The sequence below is a fragment of the Apaloderma vittatum genome, unplaced genomic scaffold (assembly GCF_000703405.1).
Source record: "Apaloderma vittatum isolate BGI_N311 unplaced genomic scaffold, ASM70340v1 scaffold3859, whole genome shotgun sequence".
Taxonomy (NCBI): domain Eukaryota; kingdom Metazoa; phylum Chordata; class Aves; order Trogoniformes; family Trogonidae; genus Apaloderma; species Apaloderma vittatum.
In genome coordinates, this window is record NW_009735758.1 from 76,268 (window position 1) to 100,099 (window position 23,832).

Consider the following 23,832-nt stretch of genomic DNA (forward strand, 5'->3'; position numbering starts at 1 on the left):
ATTGTGTTATTTCCCTAATATGTTCATTAATTAATGAACTTAGTAATTAATTGTACTTCAAGAAGGGCTTACAAAACGGTATTCTTACTTTACCATAAAAGGTTTTCTCACATTCACCGTATTTTTAAGTCTCTGCACTAATGTAATACACATTTGTTTTGTTTGATGTGATATCACTTGTGTGATCACGTGTCACACTGCTTATAATAGGAGTAATATAGCATATGTACATATACTAGATGAAACTGTGTCATTTGGCAGAGTTGCTTTATTAAGGCTCATCAGCATTTCCATTAAAACCTTACCTTTTTTCAGCTTAGAGGTTAACAGGTTGACTGTAAAAATTGGATTCAGCTTGAACCTGAAATACAATGTTTCAGCCTAAGAGTGAGTTTTATTACATGCATTCAGAAATGATCCATGTAGCCATTATAAATTACAAGATCGGGGGAAAAAAAAATTAGAGGTTTCATGTTTCTCTTCCTCATCCCTGAGTTAATGAGTATCTTGATAGTGTAAATTGATGTAGACTAACTAATTAGTAAGATTTCTTTATTTTACACATACTCCCAAAAAATTCATGCAAACTTTTAAGAAATGTGAAATCATCAGCCTGTTTCTCAAACAACTAAATCTGAAAAGTCTGCAAAAGAGAGCTATGCATTTTCATAAAGTAATATGGGTTGGCACGAGAAACTCCAAAGATATGCAGCATGACCAAAATATTCAGCCTGACGTTACTTGGCCACTTTTTTCACAAAGGCTGCATGGATGCCAGATTCTAATCTGGTTTCAGCAGTTTGCCACCCCATCACTAAGAATCCCCTGCATACCTCTGAGTGATGAAGATAACCCCTCAGGCTGCAAGATGTGCATTTAGGATGGGAAAAACATATTCTAGTTCACATTCTGATATGATCTTGGGCAAATTAATTTGTTAGTCTGATGCCTATATTCCCTAAACCATAATCGGATGCAACAACAGTAAAGTGTTGTTGTCAGGGTAAATGCAATAGCAATTGTGAAGCACTCTATAGTGATGGAGGCTATTGAAAACTTCAAGTAAAATTTAGTCTTTATTTCAAAGGTTATTTTTTCACTTTACTCAGTTAATCCAGAGTCATTGCAAGTACCTCAGGTCACTACAATATCCACCAAGAAAACGGTGTAACTGTGGAAAGAAGAATCAAGGTGCCAGGGATAGTGTGTGTTCCTGCACACAAAGATGTAACCTTAACATCTGCTAACACAAAAGAAAGCATTGTCTTTGGAGACCTTCATAAGGCAACCAACATATGTATTAAGCCTTGTAAGGATACGCATCTGAATTATTAACAGTATCTTTCTACTGTTTCTCCATAGCATTTAATTTGGGCATACAAGTTACTGACAGTTTGTGCAACAGGCTCAGGAATGACCCAGAACAGAGTAGATTCATCTAAGAACTCTAAGATGATAAAAGTTCAGTAGGGAGTGTGCTGCTAGGTAGCTGTGTGGATTGGTGTAATTGTGGTTGGACAAGTGGAGAGTAAGCATAACAAAACCCTGAGTGACTTTGCAGCAGCTAAATATTGCAGCCATTGTTCAAACCTATTAAAAAGTAGGTACAAAAATCCAAGAGTGTAGCAATGCTGAACTTCTGCCAGAAAATGCTTCTGAAAGAGTACTGCTAGGCATTCCAGAAGTCATGCACTGTAATTCTGCCCTTGCAAGATATTGCTAAAAGGTTTATGTAATGGCACTCTGTGTACTGCACTGTTTTGTAAGGAAATAAACAGAATTTTTTCCTGACATAGGCTTTCCTCAGAAAGTCCTCCACAGAAGATAGAAAGAAAACAGAAGGAAAGGAAAATAAACCAATGATCTTGCATAGCTAGAAGAACAGTAAAATCAGCAGATATAGGCTCCCCATGTACCAGCTGATAGGCAACTGTGTGTTTAGATGACAACTTGCAGATTAAGGCCTTTAAGTAAGCAACAAAACATGTTTTTCTACAGCTTCTTGGAAAGTCCATTATGTTCTACCACATTAATAGTCTGCAGGTAGCAGTTGTTCTCAGACATTTTTATATATCCCTTCCACTGAGTTCCTAACATAATGCTCCTTGCATTTCTACAAGAATTACAGTAGCCCTTGAGTAGCCCTGTGCAGTAAATGGCCTGGTTTTCAGTAGAACAGTTGTACATAGTTTAAACAACTTATTCTTTAAATCCTAAATTAATTTTATTAAGGTTTAAAAACAAAATACACGTATACAAGAATAAATTAATTGTTTTATAATTTACACTGAAACATCCAGGAAGATCTCACTGCTCTTTTTGAGATCTTCTTCCTATAGGGTGTAATGCAGAAGAAGAAGTAACTTTGCCTAGTATTAAAGTATGTGGTCTAGTGCAAATATGCCTAAGTTTGTACGGCTGACAAAAGATGTTAGACCTGACTTCTGTGGGTTTCCCCCAGACCAAGGATATTCCTTTAACATAGTTCGGGTGATTTAATTATATCTAACAAGTAAATATTAGTCATGTATTAATAGGAATATCCTACAGCAGTAATAGAAAATCAATCTGTCTGGCTGTTTTGCAAAGCTTCCAAGAGAAAAGCCATAATCTGTCAAAAAAGAGTAACACTATGGGAGAAGGAGAACCTGTAAAGAAGAGATATGATTCCACCCCTAGAGTTCTTACCATACTACAGTTTTACTCTGTTTTTTTTTTTCTTTCTTTCTTTTCAGACCATGTATTACATGCTCTCTAAACAGCTCTTTGAAAACAGGTCACTTCCCTTCTTTACTACTTTAGGAAGCCCATTAATTTTTTTATCTTTTGTCACTTAAATATTTCCTTAAAAGAGCACAGCATAAATCCTGCTGTATATATGGCAAAAAAAAAGAACCCAATGAAGTAATTCTATTTTTAATAGCTGGCAAATCATGAGTACAACAAAGTTCATTTCAAATTAACACCAAAAGGAGGATCCTTTGCATACTGAAATTTAGGAAATGCACACTGTGACCTGCCTAAAGTAATCTTGGACATATATGGAATTGTTGTGGTTTAACTCCAGCAAGGAACTAAGCTCCATGCAGCTGCTTCTTCACTCCATCCAGGTGGGATGGAGAGGAGAATCAGCGAGTAAAAGTGAGAAAACTCATGGGCTGAGATAAAGACAGTTTAACAGGAAAAGCAAAAGCCATGCACATAAGCAAAGCAAAGCAAGGAATTTATTCACCACTACTCATGCGCAGGCAGTTGTTCAGCCACCTCCAGGAGAGCAGAGCTTCATCTCACGTAACAGTGACTTGTGCAGACAGAACCCATCATTCTGAATGTCCTCCTTTCTTCTTGCCACAGTTTTATATGCTGAGCATGATGTCATATGGTCTGAGCTATCCCTTTGGTCCGATGGGGTCAGCTATACTGGATGTCTCTCTTCCCACTTCTTGGGCACCCCTAGCCTGCTCACTGGTGGGGTGGGGTGAGGAGCAGAAAAGGCCTTGAAAAGGCCATGGCATCACCACAGCTGCTATGAAGAAAATTAACTCTCTCCCAGCCAAAGCAGGCATGGCAAGTTTTTGTCATTTATAGTCAGCCATGCTACCTAAGTGAGAAGATCACAGACGTATGGATGTGGGCAATCAAAAATCTGCAGTGGTTCAGCTGTGCTACACTTTAGGACAACATTTTATATTTGAGACCACAAACTTGTGTCCGTATTGAATTGCCCACACATCTGACAAGACTTAGAAAAACGACTACAGATGCTGTGGACCACTAAATACATTCATAATTCATTGTTGGCAGATAATTGCACCTACAGCGTTGGGAGGCCATCACTAAAAATCAGAGCTTGGGTATATTTCACTAAGCATTTAAGCCTATGAGCATTAAGAAAAAAAAAAAGAAAAATTTGTTTTTCAAGATGGTCCAGTTTCATTCCCCCCACTTCCTTTGCAGCAATCTATAGTTTCTCTCAGTGCTTCAGGAAGTTTAGTTGCTGAACCTGTACTAGTTTGGATTATAGAAAAATCACAGTACATGACATTGCAAAGTCCATTTCAAGAGGAAACATTTCTTATCAAGGAAATTCACCAAAAAAAGGGGAGAAAAAAATGTCCAATAAAATTAGAAAAGCAGGTAGATAGGAATCACTACACCTTTCCTAAGTTAAGTTCCAAAGTTTGTCTGCACTTCTTAGAAAGAAGGAAAGAACTGCTTGCTGTATTTTCTACAGAATAAAGTATAGAGGGAGAAGTATTTCTGTTTCTGCAGAGAGATCTTCTCTCTCCATAATGCAATTCTGGTACCAAATTGACAGCTTTTAAACTCGACAACAATTTTTATATGTAATCCTGCAGCCAAAACACTGCACTGTGTGGCAATTGTCAGGTCACTTACTTAACCACTCAGTTTCTAACTGCCCAGTTTGTAAAAACTGAGTAAGAGACTATTATGTACCATTTTCAGAGATGAGATTACTGAACTGCTTGCACGGGTGAAGTATGAGGACAGAAGGTAAGGCAGAAGCAGTATTATTTCTTCTGTTGGCATAAAAATCTTAATGTTCTTTCCTAATTATAAAACTTCAGGTTGGTCTGCCGTTCATAAAGGAATAGTTTGAAACAGAGGAATGACCTAGAGAAAATAGCTCTAATTGATAGATGATCATTTAAACTCCAATACCTATAGCCTACTAATGCATTGTCCAAGCAAAAAAAGAGTGAGGAGGAATACTGTTTGCATTTGAATCATCTTAAACACCCATGTAATGCAGTGAGATTTCTGATCTCTCTCCCATTCAGAGATACCCAAATATCTTCTGAGTTGTTCAATGCATTGCATGATTTTATTAGCAATTTCACATCACAGTGTATTAGTATTGTTTCTTACTTGCATTTATTTTCAGTAATACAATTTGAAAGGTACTAATATTGTTACATTTCTCTGTGGCATTCAAGAAAACAATTACTAATACAATAGGAAGGGAAGGATGCTAACAAGAGAGAAGATAGCTGTTAATAGTATAAAACAGCTTTTCCTGGAGTAAGGACAGACTAGCCTGTAGGCATTTTACAAAATTATTTTAAACTTTTCTTGAGAAAGAGCAGGTAAACAAATGGGGAACAAGACAGAAGGAAAACAAATAAAATGTCATTTCTAAAGCTGCATTTAAGTTAGAAGCCACTCTAACTCCACTTTAGATACCTCCAAAAGTGCAAACTTGTACCAAGGAATGTTACCTACAGTTTTCTAGAGAAAACAACTATAACACAGAATACCTTTGTTATTTTCCAAGAACTTTCTGTGGGTCATGTTCATCCTGATTCTACACACTGAACTCATAATGCTACCAAAAGGATATTCTACAAAGACTGCAGGTACAATATCACCCTATGTTTCTATAGCATGTAAAACTAGCCTGAGGTTCCCAGGCATCAAAGGCAAAATTGTTTGCACTGAAAAAATTAAGACTGACAAGTGCTTCTTCTCTTAAAATTTGAAGAAAAACACATGGTTAATTTAAGAATGAGATTCCCTGGGCCTGAGAGCATGTTAGCAAATGCAGACATTTGTTCTTAGAGATGAAAACCAGATTCATGTTATGAAACCAACACTGTCAGTCACTGGAGCTCAACCACAGTCTTTGTCAAGGCAACAGCCAGTGCCAGATGGTCTCCAACAACATGGATGAATGTACCTGCAAAAGGCCTCACACTCTCTCCTCTACCCATGACTCTTCTAGAGATTAACATTGCTTGCTCCACCAAGCTTCTCACCTCAAGTAAGCACAACAGCAGTCTCCTTTAGCATGGACAGGAGACAAGTTGTTTCCACTGGTTTCACTGCCCTGCTCACCCCAGGCCAGTCGTTTACGCTTCTCTGATGAGACACCACCTGCAGTACTATGTTCAGCTCTGGAGCCCCCAGTGTAAGAAAGACATAGACCTGTTGGAGCAGGTCCAGAGCATGGTCATGGATGATGAGGGTCCTGTAGCACCTCCCACAGGAGGACTGGCTGAAAGGGTTGGGGTTGTCCAGACTGCAGAAGGCTCCAGGGAGACCTTATACAAGCCTTCCAGTGCTTCAAGGGGGTCTACAAGAAAGAAAGGAAGGGACTCTTTGTCAGAAAGTGTACTGATAGGACAAAGGGTAACATTTTTAAACTGTAAGAGAGCAGATTTAGATTAGACATTAGGAAGAAATTCCTTTCTGTGAGGGTTGTGAGACACTAGAACAGGTTGCCCAGAAAGTTTCTAGATGCCCTATCCCTGGCAATATTCAAGACCAGGTTGGACAGGGCTCTGAGCAACCTGATCTAGTGGAAGATGTCCTTTTTCACTGCAGGGAAGCTGGACTACATGGCCTGTTAAGGTCCCTTTCAATCCAAAGCATTCTGTGCTTCTGATTCCATGACTGCTTCTGAACTGAACAACTGATTATTTTTACCGCTTCTACACCATCCCTGCACACGTTATGCCTTTTTTTTTTTTTTTTACTGTTAACCTTACTGACACTTCTGCAGGAGGAAAACAGAGTATCTGCAGGCAACTGTGAGATAAAGGATGCTGAGATTCCCGTACTCTGGTGTGAGTCTTGCTGCTCACAATAGACTTCCATTTCCTTACAGCAAATGTTTTCAGAAGAAATCATGTAAAACAATAGCTTTTGAAACTCGTGATGTAGAAAATCAGACTACATAAAGCATGCCCAAAAAGGAAGGTTTTCCTGTTGTATTATAAAAAAGACATTGAGCCTATGGATGTAGCATGAATGTGGAAGCAAATACTGAACAAATTTTTGTCACGTTACATGGACTATTGGGTCAGTAATCCAAGAAATAAAATTTTATTAATACATTATAAATGGTTCAAAAATATTTAAATCTATTACATCAAATATCAAATCTATTAAATCAAATATCTATTACAGAATCACAGAATGTTAGGGGTTGGAAGGGACATCAAAAGATCAGCTAGTCTAACCCTCCTGCCAAAGCAGGATCACTTACAGTAGGTCACACAAGAACGCGTCCAGGCGGGTTTTGAATGTCTCCAGAGAAAGAGACTCCACAGCCTCTCTGGGCATCCTGTGCCAGGGCTCTGACCTCAATACACCAAATACTCCATTAATTGGGTTGCTGTATTTCATACAATTAATAAGTAAGAGCCTGGCTCCATCCTCCTGACACTCACCCTTTATGTATTTATAAACATTAATGAGGTCACCCCTCAGCCTCCTCTTTCTCCAAGCTAAAGAGACCCAGGTCCTTCATTCTTTCATCATAAGGGAGATATTCCATTCCTTTCATCATCTTTGCGGCCCTGTGCTTGACTCTTTCAAGCAGTTCCCTGTCTTTCTTGAGCTGAGGGGCCCAGAACTGGACACAATATTCCAGATGTGGCCTCACTAGGGCAGAGTATGAGGGGCAGGAGGACCTCTCTTGACCTACTAGCTACTCCCCTTCTAATACACCCCAGGATGCCACTGGCCTTCTTGGCCATGAGGGCACATTGCTGGCTCATGGTCATCTTGCTGTGCACCAGGACTCCCAAGTCCCTTTCCCTTATACTGCTCTCCAACAGGTAGTCCCCAACCTATACTGAAACTTGGGATTGTCTTTCTCAGATGCAAGACTCTACACTTGCCCTTGTTACTTCATTAAATTTCTCCCTGCCAAACTCTCCAGCCTGTCCAGGTCTCTCTGAATGACAGCACACCCTTCTGGGCCATCAGCCACTCCTCCCAGTTTTTTGTCATCAGCAAACTTGCTGACAGTGCTCTCTGTTCCCTCATCCAGGTTGCTGATGAATAAATTGACCAGCACTGGCCCCTGTACCGACCCCTGAGGGACTCCACTAGATAGAGGCCTCCAGCTAGACTCTGCCCCATTGACCACAACTCTCGACTTCTTGCCTTCAACCAGTTCACAACCCACCTCACTACTCAGTCATCCAGACTGCACTTCCTCAGTTTAGCTATGAGGATGCTGTGGGAGACGGTGTCAAATGTTTTACTAAAGTCCAGATAAACCACATCCATTGCACGGTCATCATCTGTCCACCTGGTTATGTTCACAAAGAAAGGCTATCAGGTTGGTCAAACATGACTTCCCCTTGGCAAAGCCATGTTGACTGCTCCTAATGACCCTCTTATCCTTGATATACCCACAGTCAGCGCCAAGGATAAGTTGTTCCATCACCTTTCCAGGGATGGAGGTGAGGCTAACTGGTCTGTAGTTACCAGGGTCCTCCTTCTTGTCCTGTTTGAGGATTGGAGTGACATTCACTTTCCTCCAGTCCTCAGGCCCCTCTCCTGTTGCCCATGACTTACCAGAGATGATGGAGTGATCCTATTCATGTATTATTTATTCACAAATTAATTAGAAGTTGATGAGAATATTTAAAGTCATAAAAGTCATCAGAAAAACAAATCATGTTCTCAAGACTAACTTTGTTTGGTGTTGAATACTTATGTGTTCATAGAATCATAGAATCATAGAATCACCTAGGCTGGAAGGGACCTTAGAGATCATCTAGTCCAACCTCCCTGTCATGGGCAGAGATGGCTCTCAACTAGATCACGATACTCAAGGCTCCATCCAACTTGGCCTTGAACACCTCCAGGGAGGGGGCAGCCACAACATCTCTGGGCAATTTATTCCAAAGTCTTGCTGCCCTTGTACTGAAGAACTTCTTCCTAAGATCCAGTCTAAATCTATACTCCCCTTAAACTTAAACCCATTCCCCCTTGTCCTATCACTGGACAAAAAAAAGACGTCCTTCCTCAGCTGTCCTATAGGTTCCCTTCAGGTATTGGAAGGCAGCTATTAGGTCCCCCGGAAGTCTTCTCTTTTCCAGACTGAACAATCCCAGCTCCCGCAGCCTGTCCTTGTAGCAGAGGTGCTCCAGCCCCTGGATCATCTTTGTGGCCCTCCTCTGAACATGCTCCAACAGATCCATGTCCCTCTTATGGTGGGGGCACCAAAACTGGACGCAGTATTCGAGGTGGGGTCTCACAAGAGCAGAGTGTAGGGGGAGAATCACCTCTCTTGACCTGCTGACCCCGCTTCTCTTGATACATCCCAGGATGTGGTTGGCCTTCTGGGCTGCATGAGCGCACTGCTGGCTCATGTTGAGCTTCTCATCAACACCCCTAAATCCTTCTAAATCCTTCTCTTCAGGGCTACTTTCAACCCACTCTGTGCCTAGTTTGTATTTGTGCCTGGGATTAGCGTGGCCCAGGTGAAGGACCTTGCATTTTGACGTGTTGAAGCTCATGCAGTTTGTACTGGCCCATTTCTCAAGTTCAGTAAAAAATAAAAGTGAAAACATGGAAATATTGAAAAATATCACCTTTAGCAGATAAATAAGGAAGCTTATAAGAAAAATGTAAACACCCACACAAGAGTGTTGGCAAAATAGGTAGTTAGATTTTTTTATTTTCCACCTTTTTCTACTGTAAATCAAACAAGTAAGGAAAATCTGATTTAAACAATGTAAAATGCAGTAGCGCTCCTGGAATAGCTATTCCTTTCTGTCTTTTTATTCAGGAATTCTCCTTTAAAACCATCACAAGCACATTGTTTATTGTCTAACCTGCGCTTCAGGACAACTTCACTTTACACGTTTTTCTCTACCTTCTCGGATATTACTTTCTGGATCCTAAACGATGGATTTCAATTTCACCAAAAATATACACGGATTTAGATGTCATTGTACTGCATTTCAGCCTTTGAAGATAAATATGAGTTCTACAGAGGTTACATGAACAAGTTATAATGAAAGATTTTATTGTTTTCAGAATAAGTGCAATGAATTAAAAATAATTAGAAAGGTTTGATTATTTTCTCTAAAGAAAAAAATAATTTCTGTCACATCGAGACCAACATTCTGCACCATGTACCTTGCTTTGAAATTATAACCTAAAGCAGTAAGTTCTTATTTAAATTAATTAGAGACTCAGTTCTGCACTATTCCTTCAGTGGTCAATCCTCCATCAGCCACAAAACTCATACCATAAGCAAGCAAGAACAAAACAGACCACACAACCTTCTTTTTTTTTTTTTTTTTCTTTCCCTGAAATGCTGGAATAACAGATGAAAGTGCTTCTCTTTATTAGATAATATTGTTCACTAAACATTTGTTGCTTTTACTAAAAATTTATTTCTTTTAGTCATTTATTTTTTAAATTTTGCTTCTTCAACAATTCATGTAAACAAAGCCATAGAATTTTTGCACAAAGGTGTGCTTATGCATGAGAGGTTTCAGCTTATGTATGAGAGAGAAGAATTCCAGTAAGTGTGAAATAGATAAAATATTCTTCCTTGGCCAGAATGGAGAATGATTATATATATAACCAGTTATTGAGAGAGAGAGATAGAGACAGAGAAGGGGGGGAAAGAAAAAAATGTTATTGGTTTTCTCAGAAGGATTTTCTTTTATACATAGCTTTATCCTGTAATTTTGTCCCTGTTGGGCACACTGCCTAAATTTAAACACAAACAGTCAAGCAATGAAGAAACATTACCACATTTACTGTGAACAAAAACTCCCAGTTGTACAGTGAAATTTTAATACATTTCAACTTATCTCTTTTACTAATGGGGAGAGTACAAACCCTGCAGGAATTCGCTCTGCAAACTGGTAATTACAGTAGACTCACTTTTTTATAATGCATATGTATAGGCAGACACAAGAACCATAGCTGCCCTTTTGATGTAGGTTACAATAGGAATGTTTAAAAAAAAATTATGAAAACCTATAGCACTTCTAAAGGAATGCATTATTTCATGGGAAGTTGTCCTTTAGCTATACTCAGGAACAAAAATATACGTGATACACTATAATATATGTCTATTTACTTGCTTTTATAAAATGAAGCACAAGCTTTATCAGCCTGTTCTTTTTATTCAAGTGGAGTTTTTTTCCCAACATACAGAATAAATCTGCCTCTACTGGTACAAAGCTGGAGTTTCCATCCTACAGCATCATGTGTGAGCTCAGAAAAACATTTTTGTTCTCCCAGGCTTCTTCCTCTGAACAACCTTCAAATTTAAATAGTTCTGATCTTTAAATTTATGTCACATGAAATCATTATAACACATATTTAAAAGCACTATTTCAATGCATAGATTTACAACATACATTGTCCAACTCAGCTGTGCCTGGCAGAACATATCTGAAGTATGCAAAAAGATTTAATTTAATCCAAGGGGGTGTGAAATCAAAGTAAGATCTACTGCCACTGTCATACACGGGGACGATATTTATCTATAATATAATAATGACAAGACAGAGCTATATATTAAGTCAAAAAAGAACAAAATATAAAACAAGTAAGGGCTTGCAAAAATATATGTATTTCCAGGTCTTTTATCGTCTGCACTGTGGAGTTTTTTTTGTATCTGTCAACCATACCACTTGATTCTGAAAATACTTGCATCCACACTGTTTACATATACTCATATTCATACTTCTGTCTTTAAAGATAGAATCATTGTGTTCAAGTCCAACACAATCCTGTCATAATTCCAGTTTCTGACGTGCCTGTAAACAGGCACATCTTCAGAATTGCCATAAAAGCAAGCCATACACTTAGCAATTAATTTTAAAGCTGATTTGTCAATACAGTTTACATCTACCTAGTATTCCTATGAGCCAAATGCTGCATATTCACCAGTTTGCAACATCCAGCTTGCTAAAAAGAGAATCTGCTCATCTCTCTTAAGCAGCTCTGGCGTGTTTTGTTGGCTGGATGGCAACGTGAAACATTATGAGGTTTCTCTTATGACAGAATAGCATGTTCGCAGCTCAAAACAGTCACAGGTAAAATCACTAGATTCCCAGGCTTCATTCTCCAAGAAGAGCAAGTTGATACGATGAGGAAACAGTGTAAGCCAGCGTCACTGATTACTCAGAGTCACCACTGGGGATCTATGGCCGATTGAAAACTGTAAAAACAATGTTGGGGAAGGTCTCTCTTTTAAGACATGCTTTCCATGGAGGCATTATTAGAACCCTTGAAATTTTACATAAGTTTAAAATTTTCATCTACCTCATTGCTGGGCACTAGCTCTGTCACGGATATAACACTCTTCTCCAGAGACAGCAGCTTTTAGCTATGAAATTACTCTATCATTGAAAAGTGAGTTGTTAACAACTGTTGCATCACTTCTGCACTTTTTCTTTAATAAAAGAAATCTGTTCCTTACTAAATTTGAAGAGGCTCCTTCTAATTCAGAATTAGTGGATTTGCATGCAACATTAGCATCAATTGAGGAAGGGTGCTACGCTAGGGATACTGACAAAACACACTGCACTGAATGAGTGTGTGAGTATTCTACTCATTCTTCTGAGAAAGTGAAATCTACAAAACGCTAGAAGGAAAGAGAGTGGGAAATACATGTGCCAGCAGGTCTGCAATGTGTAAATGTTCCTCACAGTAACAAAATTAATTTTTGCAGAACAGATGATGAATGCTGTATCACTTATGGCTCTGGCTGATGCAATACTTTGAATGTGCTTAGTCAGCAAGTCTCTGTTGAGAGCATATGGGAAGTAATACAAACTTACCCTCCAAAATTACCTTCACCACGGTGCATCAAAATTAAGGTAACAAGCCTTGTCACAGTGGTTTCTGTCTGTCTCAGGGTGGGCAAGGGAGATAGGCAGAAACTGAGCCTGGATTTTCCAATGCTAAAACTTCACTGGAATTCTAGATTTCAGTACTAGAGTGGAGGTAAGCAAGAGAAAATATATTGCGTACTAAGATTTTTTGGTAGAAGGGACCGGGTCTAGTAGTGTTTCTAAAATGGAGAAACAATTTCTTTGCAATGAATATTCATGGGCCACTTTCCTCTTCTCTAGTTACCACTTCCACTATTCCCAAGGAGTTCACAGAAAAAGAAATTCCAATCAACTTGAAAAAGAATCTGCTCCCTTTTACGCACTGTCACATACAAAAGTGAACAATGCCTATTTTTAATAATTTTTAATTAGAAAAATTAGGATACTAAAATCAGTTCTATTAAATGGGTGTAGAAAGACTGTATGTGGGGCAATTGGGTATACAGGCTTTACCTAACAAGAGCATTCCAGATCATTGACAGTGACCCTCATTATTCATTTCTTCACATTTCCCAACTTTTAGTGCTCATTTCAGCTTGGGACTGAATTTTTGAAAGCATACAGGACCTTGAATACATACACAGGTTCTGTGAATCTTGGTGCTAAGTAACTTTCTTCTTCCTTATTACTCCTTATTCTTATATAAATTTGATCATGCATGGACAGAAAATAAAGAAAACTAATCAGAACCCAGGTGGCTGCAGTTTAATAGTCCTTGGTCTGACCTGAGACAACATAATGCAGATTGCTGTCAGTGAAGCCAGAACAGATTTTATGTTGGCTGTACACCTCCATGCTGAATGCAGGTGTTACTTTTATAAACAATATTAATACAAAACCTGCAAGTAAAGGAATCCAGTGGCTTTCTATATGCCTCAATCCCTGTTTGTGACACTGACTTTTTCAATAATCTCTGCTTCAAGGGAAAAAGTAAAACCCTAAAACGAGGGATGTAAAAGTACTTCAAAACCCGTAGAGTCCAGCTGAGTACTGTGCTTGCTAGGATGACAGTGATGTTCCCGCTGTCACTCCTTCACATCCGCCCAAGCATTTAGACACAAGCGATCGTGTCTATCACAGCTGCTGCACCAGAATGACCCTGAGCACCTCCTCTTCAGTGAGAGGCATCAGCAAAGGAGGAAGGCAGAGCAGGGGCAGTGTCCGAGGGAGAATAGAAACAGTTTCTCTCCTTGCTGTTTATTTGTTTAACTGATGGATGTCTGAAATTTCTGTATCTGTTTAAAAAAAGAAGCAGTAAGCAAGGAGAAAACTGTTTTTAAGCACAGTACTGCGGAGAAGACAACAAAGTGCAAGAAGAATACAGCATGGTAGTGTTTTTACATGTGTCACCAGTCCTATCAATATAATTTCCTCTTCTGCTATGCCTGCATATTTATTGCTATATTAAGTAAGAAATGTTCAGTGCAGCTATCATTTATAGAGTTTTACACAATGTGCACTCATTTGTACAATGTCCTGAGATTAAGACTTCCATGTAATCAAATTGTTAGCTGTTTATACCTGTGTGGTGACTGTAGCCAGCCCATTACCACAGTTTCTGTCACAGTAACTTGCCCCTGAGCAACAGATCTAAAGCAGGTAGTCAAGGAATCCTGTATTTCTCACTTTTTACTTTATGAATTTAGTAATATTCCTTTGCATATTTCACAGTAGTTGTAGCTGAATTGGGCCAAATGACTACCAAATTGCTTTTGAAAGACCAACATGCTCTATTCTGGTTTTGCACTTAAGGGTGGGGGGAAGAAAACAGGTGATTCATTATGAAAGCATGTTCAAATAAACAAACAGGAACTCTCACATTTAAATGTAGAATCAGTTTTTCTCTTATTCTTTTAGCTCATAATAGATTATTTACATATACATATATTTATTTAAAATCAGTCAAGGAGAACTCAGATGCTAGACTGCACCCAAAGGAAAATCAGCAGTCTAATAACATTTTTTGGTGGTTCTCTTTTTTTTTTTTTGAAGCGTGGAGGGAGCAGTTAGATTTGCCATTGTTTTGGTTTTATTCAGTGATGGGAGCAGTCACTGATCTGATTACAAGGGTATCCACCTCACTCACACTACCAGTTGAATTTATATGATAAAATATTACCTCTGGACTCTGAAGCGTTGCTTACCCGTGGGTCTAAGACATTTAGGAAACCATAGTTTTGGCTTTGCTGCAACAGCCTGCTCCTGTATTTCAGAATAGAATAAGGCAAGACATACTCCCAGCATAATCAAACTTACAGAATTCTACAGAAACGGCAGGAAAAGCACACCAACTAAAGTGGAATGATTTCTAAGTTTTTTTAGGAATATAAGCTATTTTACTAAATAAAACTCATCCATTCAGTAGAAAACAAGAACAACTATGCAGACACCCCAGCAACAATCAGGCCATCCCGTCCAGAAGAATGTATTCTAATATGGTGCATTAAAATAATAACTTTTGCCACTCAGCAGCATGCATTACATTTGAACCCATTTATCTCCTAGGTTATTTAAAAAACAGGAATAAAGACTGCGCTCACTTATACCTTGTATTTTTCAGATCCTGACTGTACATTTTGATTTGCCAGTGTTCAGCACCTTTAAAAATGAAGCAACGCACATTCTCATCGAAAAATAAGTCAGATGAACACATTTAGTCTGTTCCCACGTTCTTTTGTAAGGTCTCTCTCAACTTTGAGGAATACAAGAATCAGTGCATGTTTGCAATGTCTTTAATTCTGATATCTGTCAAACAATGTTAGATCACACTAAGTCTAGCATCAGCTACAGCAATCCTGCTTCTACTCAGTACACGGAGTGCTAAACATGGGCTCTGCAAACAGGAATGCTCTCACTCCTTAAGAAAAGACCAGTCCGCAGGCGCTTACACAGCATGTACGCTTATGTGCACATGCTGTGCTATGCTAAGCTCTGTATTTATTTTTGTCTTCGCACCTAGCAGTTTATTACAGGACAAAACTTTGGTCACCATTTAGTATGTAAATGCTTTGCAGCAAATACATATACTGTGCTCATTTGTAGGAAAAGCAGACAAGGATGGCTCAGTGTGTGCAGAACACTGGCACAGAGCCTCTTCCCATTGCAATTAATAGGAGTGTTGTCCTTTTTCACTGAAGACAGAATGAGACTGTCATAGTTTTTGGGAGGTTTTTTAACAGTTTTATGAAAAAAAGCCTAACATACTCACCAGGAAGTCTGCCAGTAATGATCTCCCTTCCTCCAAGTTATAAAATGGAGAGGATTATTATATTGGGATGCTATTCCTCGACTGTATCTGCTTTCTAGCATACTTTAAATCAGCCAGCCCAAGAGAGCTGAAGTGTAAAGCTATCAGCATAGCTAGCTAGCAGATGGGATCAAATTCTGCCCACAGTTTACATTTTGATGTTTGTATGGAAGCCGGACTGCACCAGGGACACTTAAACCTGTGATAACCCTAGCAGGTATCAGTGCTACTCCTTATTCATGGACATTGCTACAGCTGCTCCTCACTGTCCTTCCCAAGACAAATGCAGCAGCGGCTCTGATGAGAGCTCCCAGACAGCCTTTTACTGCTACCCCCACCATTGCAAGCGCTGTTCCCCAAAGCTCCTGCTTTCATCCACCTCCACATACGCACATGTCATCAGCAGCTGTACAGTAAACACTGGACTGTGTACAGGAAGAGTTAAATCAGCACACTCAGCCCTTAATTGCAACTTTTTTCTCCTGTGGGACAAAAGCACAGGCCAGATGGAATGGATTCCCTCATCTAGACCTCAGGGTCTACGTGATGGACGACGCTAGCATAAAACAAGCATGCATATACAGAGAGGACTAAACTCAGCTCCAAGAAACTCATGTGTCACCTCATTACAGCCAGTGGATTTCCATGATGAAAAGTTCAAGTCACAATGAGACAAATGGGAGACTTTCCTCTCATTTTTGTGAAAATTCTGCCAGGTCATAATTAAAAGCAACATTTAGCCTAGCACAAATTAGTGATTGGTAAAACCAAGATGCAACCACAAGCACAGACTCTTTCTCCACTTCGCTTACCACCTAATCCTCTTTGGTGTGAAAACTGGTCTGGAAATTGCATAAAAGCTGTCCTTCTGGTGAGATTTCGAGAGTTTTCGGGTAACAACTCTGCCAGACACACCACAAAACCAGACTCTGTTACAGTATGTTGATAAGTCTGTTTCCACTCCTAGGAAAAGCCAGATGGTGCAGAGGTGTGTGATAGTAATTTCTAAACCCAAAAAATTTCAAAACCCCAGAATAGTTGTGGTTAGTTTGAGTTTAAGGATCAAATTCAGGTCAGTTCCACTTTATCCAGACTGATTCACTTCTCCCTATTTATTATTTGATTACCAACAGTGTGCTTACTGTTGTGAAATCCTAAAAAAAGAAGAGGAGTTTAACTTCAGGAGTTAAAACGCAGACACAGAGGATCAAGATGTACTAAGTAGCTAAGAAGTGAAGCTCAAGGAATTACTTTGTCTTACCTTTCTAAAAAGATAATAAAAATTTTCATCAGGAAACAAACATTCAAACTCCCACAAAATAGAAAATGGACATTCTTTATCAATTCATATAAACTTAATTGAAGACTTTGAACTGCACACTGGCTTTGGTATTTTAAAAAGCAGTATTTACATGAAGAAAGTATCATGCCAAAAACCAGGAAGTGATGCTCTATTAATATTCATTACATGCCAACACTCAAAAAAAAGGAAAGAAAATGTAAGCTGCCAAGTTTATTTTGGCAAAGCTGTACGACATGATTTGTATTCAAAGCAAAATTTAGAAAAAATGTCTTTAAATAAATGTAAATCCCTTTCAAATTGAAAAAAACCCCACATAAAACAGAAAGAAAAAGTACTTGTGAGTTTTATCCTTTTTTTCAATGTTAGACTGAACATAAGCACTGATTAGTGAAGTACATTGACACAGAGGATCTACCAGCTCAAGGTAGATATACTCTTCCCTATCTTTGTTCAGTTATCAAGAAGTTATAAAGGTATTTAATATCTTCTCCCCCCCCACCTCTTTTTAGATACATATATGTATACATATATATACCAGCATCATTTCTAAATGTGTGAGAAGTACAGAGAACAATCCCAGTTTTACTACGCAAAGACCAAACTACACAAGAAGATGGCAGTAGCCTTCAGCATGGTGTTAGCACACTTCTCAGAAATAAAAACACTGATTCATTGCCTGGCTGGGCCAGCGGCAGGAAGGGGGCCAGTGATGTCCGTCTTGCACAGTGGAATGAATGCCATGCAGAAATTCCTAAAACTCTTCTGCACAGCTTTGCAAAACAAATGAATCCAGGCAGTGCTCCACACACATTTGGCTACATTGCTTCTAGCGCTTGAGTACATTTATATAAAGGAGGCCAGGTATCTCTCAGCAGCCTGAGACTGAGATGTTGTCTCATACCATGAGATGCCCCAGTGACATATGGCACAAAAAATTCAGTCTAGCAGGGAAGACAAGGTTTTGTCCTCAAAACAGAAACTGGGAGTCTCTGTTTATTCTTGTTTAAAATTTCACTTACTGATTGCAGCAGCTAGAAAAACAAAGGCATTTCTGAAGCCAAATCTGAACACAAGGAGCAGGCCCTCACTTGACTATATGATGTTGTTTCTAGTCCCGTTCCACTGACTTCCTGAGTGATTTAATATATCTTCTCCTCAGCTCCCCTATCTTTCAACCACAAATAACAACTTAGGGAGAGAGCCTGAGAATTAACTCTATAAAGTAGAAATTCTCAAATTAGGAGAAGGCGGGGAAGCAGCCATGTACATGATGGAGAGAGCTTCAAAAAGCTACATCTATTCTGTTGCCATCTGTGCTCTTCTTCCATTCTTTTCCCATTTCCCAAACAAATTCTGCTCTTTTCTGATGTCTTGAAGAAGGATGAGCTTTACCTTGTGCCAGCAGGCAGGAGAACATGAGGGGAGGGGACCTATGGGCTACAGTGTAGGCAAAGGCACCCTCTCTGGCTGTGCGAAGGGTGTCTCCTCCTCCTCAAATGCCTCTGTGTCCAGACAAGTCATGGCCAGGTGGGCCTAGGGCTGGTGACATGAAGCAGGGTGCGAGGTGGGGACATGTTTGAGCGGGGAGAAGAACAAGATGAGGGAGCTGATAAGGCGGACAATTCCGAGGAGGCAGGCTTTGGAGGGGAGCAGTTGCTCATGAGACAGGGAAGGGCATCAGAGGCCTTGCCTGAAAGCTGCTTCTTTCTGTCTAGGAGCAACGACTGTGTTGGGATTTGGGCTGGGTAAAAAAATAAGGAAAAAAAATAATTCAAGTGTGGTGGCAGGCAGTAGTAACAACTGCTAGACTTGGGAAAAAAGGGTGATTGAGGACCAGGGCTCAGGAACTACAGAAATATTGCAGCATCGGAGGGTATGCGTGACAGAGGTCAGGTAAACAAGCAAGTTTGTAACCATTTTTGACTAAATAGCAGAAGGGAGGTCTCATCTGTATAACCAGTGCCTTGGAGGCCATTACTGGCAGGCATTCATACATTTATGCAGATGTATTATTTTTCAAAATTACCATTCAAGCCTGTTGATATTAGCAGTTTAAAATATACCTTTCATTTGTAAGCATATATGGCAATATTCTTCACTTAATCAAAAAATTTCTTCCCTTTTCTGAACCAATGGTCCCATTCAATATGGACTACAAAGATGAAAAGCAGATGCTTCCTAGGAGACTGGCAAAACTGGTAACTCAGAAGGCAACTCACTCACCTAATTACTGAGTAGGACAGTATCTAATAGTTATTAGATAGTAATACTATTAAATGCTACTAAAAGAAACATATAACTCCAGTAGCTCTGTAAATTTGCCATTAGTGTCAGCATCCAAATTCAATACTGTTGAAGGGAATCCCAGCAGATGAGAAGAACAGACCTTCTACATATTTCTCCCAAAATAAAATTGCCACTTCTGTGATTTTCCTGATACTTTTGGGGGTTATGATCAGGCATAGGTTTTGAAGTCAAATGAGACTTTGGGTTTATGCCAGGTCTTCCTTTTTTGCTGAATCTTAAATACTTGACATGCTTTGGGAAATCACTGCTTATGAGAAAGTGATGACTTTTCAAGGGTTCAGTCAGTACAAGGAGAAGTTGCAAAGCTATCCCAGTCCATTGTAAAACTTCAAAGGAGTAAAAATATGCGGAGAGAAGCAGAACACCTGACAGGTAGTAGTGAAGGCAGGAAAGGATGAAGAAAAACATTGGGTCAGATGTAGAGAAAGAAGATGGGGAAGGGAGGTGAAAAAGGCAGAAGGGAGGAGGAGACAGAGAAATAAACCAAAAGTATTAGGGACAATGATTCAAAGAAGAAAAAAATCAAAAATATGTTAGAGGAAAAAGAACTACTGGCCTTTCAAATTTAGAAGAATTTAAAATTTGATATGTCAGAGGCTAAGTACTACATTTTTGAGTAGTGGGTATAAGAGCAAACTGGTTGGTTTGATACAGCACTTCAAAGCTCACATGTGAAAATATGACATTTCACATCATGTACGTCCATCCTATTGAAATGTAAACTGACATTCATCACCAAAAGAGGAAGTATGAAATACACTTTTAATTATTTTAGAGCAAACACACCCAACACACACATCTCTTTCAAATGGCTTTTACAGTGTCCTCAATATACATGTGTTACTTGGATGGTTAGCAGTTATATTTAAAACATCAAGAGACCCTATTTCAGACCAATTTGTTCAAGAACCTGCAGTGTCCTTGAGGTTCACCTTATAACTGATGGACAACTTTCAAAAAGACACGAAACCTGCAAGGGCAAAAAATTACCTATAATTTAAGAAAAAATTATATAAGACACCGGAAGTGTATTTCTTGCTTTCCTCATCTTAACTTCATCGAACAATACATCTTTAACTACTAAACTTCTTCTGATTTTTGCAGGAATATGAGGTATGGATCCAAAAAGTAGTGCAACATTAGAGCAACTCTGAGGAAATCACTTCTCACAGAACAGTAATTTCCCAACAAGCAAAGAACTGGCATTAGCAGCCCTCCTCAAAACACCATGTACATGAAATCTGTCAGCATGGGAAGCAGATGGGGCAAATATGTTCTACAACACACTAGATTAATTCAGAAGACCCCTTAGCTCTAATGTACAGATGGAAAAAAAGTCAGACGAGGCCGTGCTTTCCCTCTCACTTGTGTCCAGGGTACAATGAAAAGTGGAAAGTATTTGTCCTACTAAATCAAGTAACTCATCAGACTAAAGAATATGATTTAAAAAAGAATAAATGTTGCCAACCTATCTGATTATGTCTCCAAAGGAAACAATAGTTATGCAATCTCACAGTCCATTTGTCTATCTTTTACCCTCCCAAAATTCTGAATCCATGAATCTACTTCCACCATCTTTGGTAGAAAGGTAGATCGTGCAAAAATACTTAATCCTTATAAAACGGTTGCTCAAAGAATGATCCAGAAGCTGCATGCAGTCCCCACAACCCTTTGTTTTGGCCTGCCAGGCACCTACAGCCAGGGCATTCCATTACACTTACTTAACAGTGAGGAGGTAGCAGCCAGCTGGTCAATCAGCAGCTCCTGCCGAGTCACATCACACCTCTTATTAAACAGGGCAAAAGTAGCTCTGGATTATAAGAATGCTGCAGAAGGTGGGCTAGAGAGGAAGCTTGGTGGAAGATTACAGATCTGTCATAATTTTCAATGCTAAGAATAAAGCTGTAGAAGATCTGGTCTTGCTAATGTTGATGTTTACTCAACTATCTGCATCTTGCACATATTTCAAATCCATATTTTCAACTTTATGAGAACTCTGAGAAAAAAGTCTCTGTTCATGCCTAGAACTAAAAATTACCGGACATCTAAGAACTCGGAATACTCTCAGAATCCCCCCAACTTTGTCTAAGAAGAAGGGTAAAATAAATTACCTGAGTACATGACATTGTACAGGTTCTTTGTCAGACATCAGTAAGATCTCAGAGTATTCAGATGTATTTCTGAGTACTGTGCAAAAAAGGTAAATATAACTGAGGGATCAGACATGCTAAAATTGGATTCAAAATGGCATACCAGAAAACAAAGAGATTTACAGACTTTTATAGGAGGCATTTATATAAGTTTTAAATGTTATTTTGCAAAAGGTTTGTTTAAGAAATATTTCACTAGGAGGCTCCTTGGTAGCAACACCATGTTAAGCTCTTTCCTTGGTATTGCAGACAGAACTCAGCAAAGCTACTGAGCCAATCAATGACACATACAGTTTAGGTCTTCACAGATGTGTAGGTAGATCCTGAGCTGTTAGCCAAATAGATCTCTAAAGACTGCAGCCAATGAGGACATGAATCAAGGCAAATTTTCATACAGACAGTTTTTGTGAAGTGATTAACTAAATACAATCACCATGGTTCAGTTCATTCAGTAGTGCAGTTACTTGTTCTCACTTTTTCTCAGATGATTTTAACAACTACAAACCATAAATAGAATGGCTTTTATGTTTCATGACAATTCCACTCTTTTTTGCAGCAGTTTTATTAATCTAATAAAAACCTCTGGACACGTCACACCACAGAGAGTAAAAAAAAGGATGTTAAAAATAATGAAATCATGACATATGCTGTAGTCTTCACAATTTAAACTATGTCCAAATATTTGATAAGATCAGTAAAAAGAATTTTTACACTGTGTTTGCAGCTAAGTATTTTCCCACAACCCTTCATATTTTTGCCGTCTTCTTTAGTAAAGATAACTTCACAACCCACACAACTACAGCCTGCACACACTTTACAAATGCAACATTATATGGTATAAGCTAGCCTTTCACTTACTGTTGTTCATATTAGCCAAGAGTTTAACGTTTACACCTGGCTGACTAGACAGCAACTGAGCCTTGAAAGTAATGATCACCTATTTAGTATTACACCTGGTATTTGTGAAATATTTGCAGAATATCCCTTTGCAGTTCTGCTGATTTTAGGATTAGTAAAAAAAAAGGTTTGAACACAGAATCCTGACAAACATAAAGAAAAGCAGTCCAGATACTCAAAGTCTACACATTTTTATAGACAATGAATGGATTTGGAATGTGTGAACATTTTTTTATATAAAAAGGTGCCCAAATGAAAACAAGTGAAAAGGATGGGAGCCTTAGAAATGAGGAAGTTAGCCCCTAGTCCTCATTCAAATTACATCACAAATTATATCAGTGTCACTCTCTACAAAAGTACTGTATGGAAATACTGCACTTTAATAATTAACTAAGTTATTAAGAGGAAAATAAAAAACTAAAGCAGAGACTTTACACTGCATACAGGAGCTGGTCAAAACCTTTCTTGTCATTGATTTCAGTGGGCTCTGGATCAAGGCCATATTGATTGCAGGCACTGTGGTTCAATGATTTAGATGGCAAATTTAGGTTTCGCTCTCAGCCTAGTCCTTCACCGGGCTCTGAGTTTTGGGAAAATTAATCACTTCTTGTGTCTCACGTTTTCCATCCATATAATCCATCCATGCAGTGGGAATATTCTCTTTATTTATCAATAAAGGGAATTAGAAATACACTTAGACAGAGGAAGCTAAAAATTCAACTTATCTGTGTGAGACAACCCCCCTTATTTTCAACTTGAAACAAAATTTCCTGGAGAAGCAGGAACCTCAGCTGGTAATTCATGATACAACTTATGTGATAATCTTCTATGATAAGTTTCAGCTCTAAGGTATGAGTGTGCATGCATGCATGTGTGCATGAATGTGGGAGAGACAAAGGCAGAAGACATTTGCTCACTAACTGGCACCTCATGAGATACTTAATTTGTTGTCATAAAGCAAAGAAAAAGTAGCTGTCAGTTAAACTGCTATTTCTGTCACACTTTTTAATAATACTGCTCATGTAATTACACTGTGGTTCTTTACACTTACTCAGTAAAAGCTTGCTTAGTTTTAGCATGGAAAACAATTTATGAAATTATAGAAACACAGACAGAACACAGCAGTTCATTTGTTGAGGCAATTATCCAGATCCTTGTCAAAAAAGAGAGAGAGTAAAGACTGTGATGTGCAAAAAATGTTTCTAATTCTATGCTATAATACATACAGTATGTCTGTGGTTGTGCTGGATTATGTTAATAAACTGCAGTTGAAATATGTTTGTCACAACACAAAGGAAGGGT

At 38.8% G+C, this 23,832-nt stretch overlaps 1 long non-coding RNA gene across 1 annotated transcript in view; it reads right to left on the minus strand.

Moving 5' to 3' along the window:
* Nucleotides 1-23,106, minus strand: part of LOC104279427 — a 43,227-nt gene extending 20,121 nt beyond the window's left edge. The window contains exon 1 of the long non-coding RNA XR_717864.1: nt 22,975-23,106. This is a non-coding gene — a long non-coding RNA (uncharacterized LOC104279427). The remainder of the gene's footprint in view (nt 1-22,974) is intronic.
* Nucleotides 23,107-23,832: the final 726 nt, after the last annotated feature.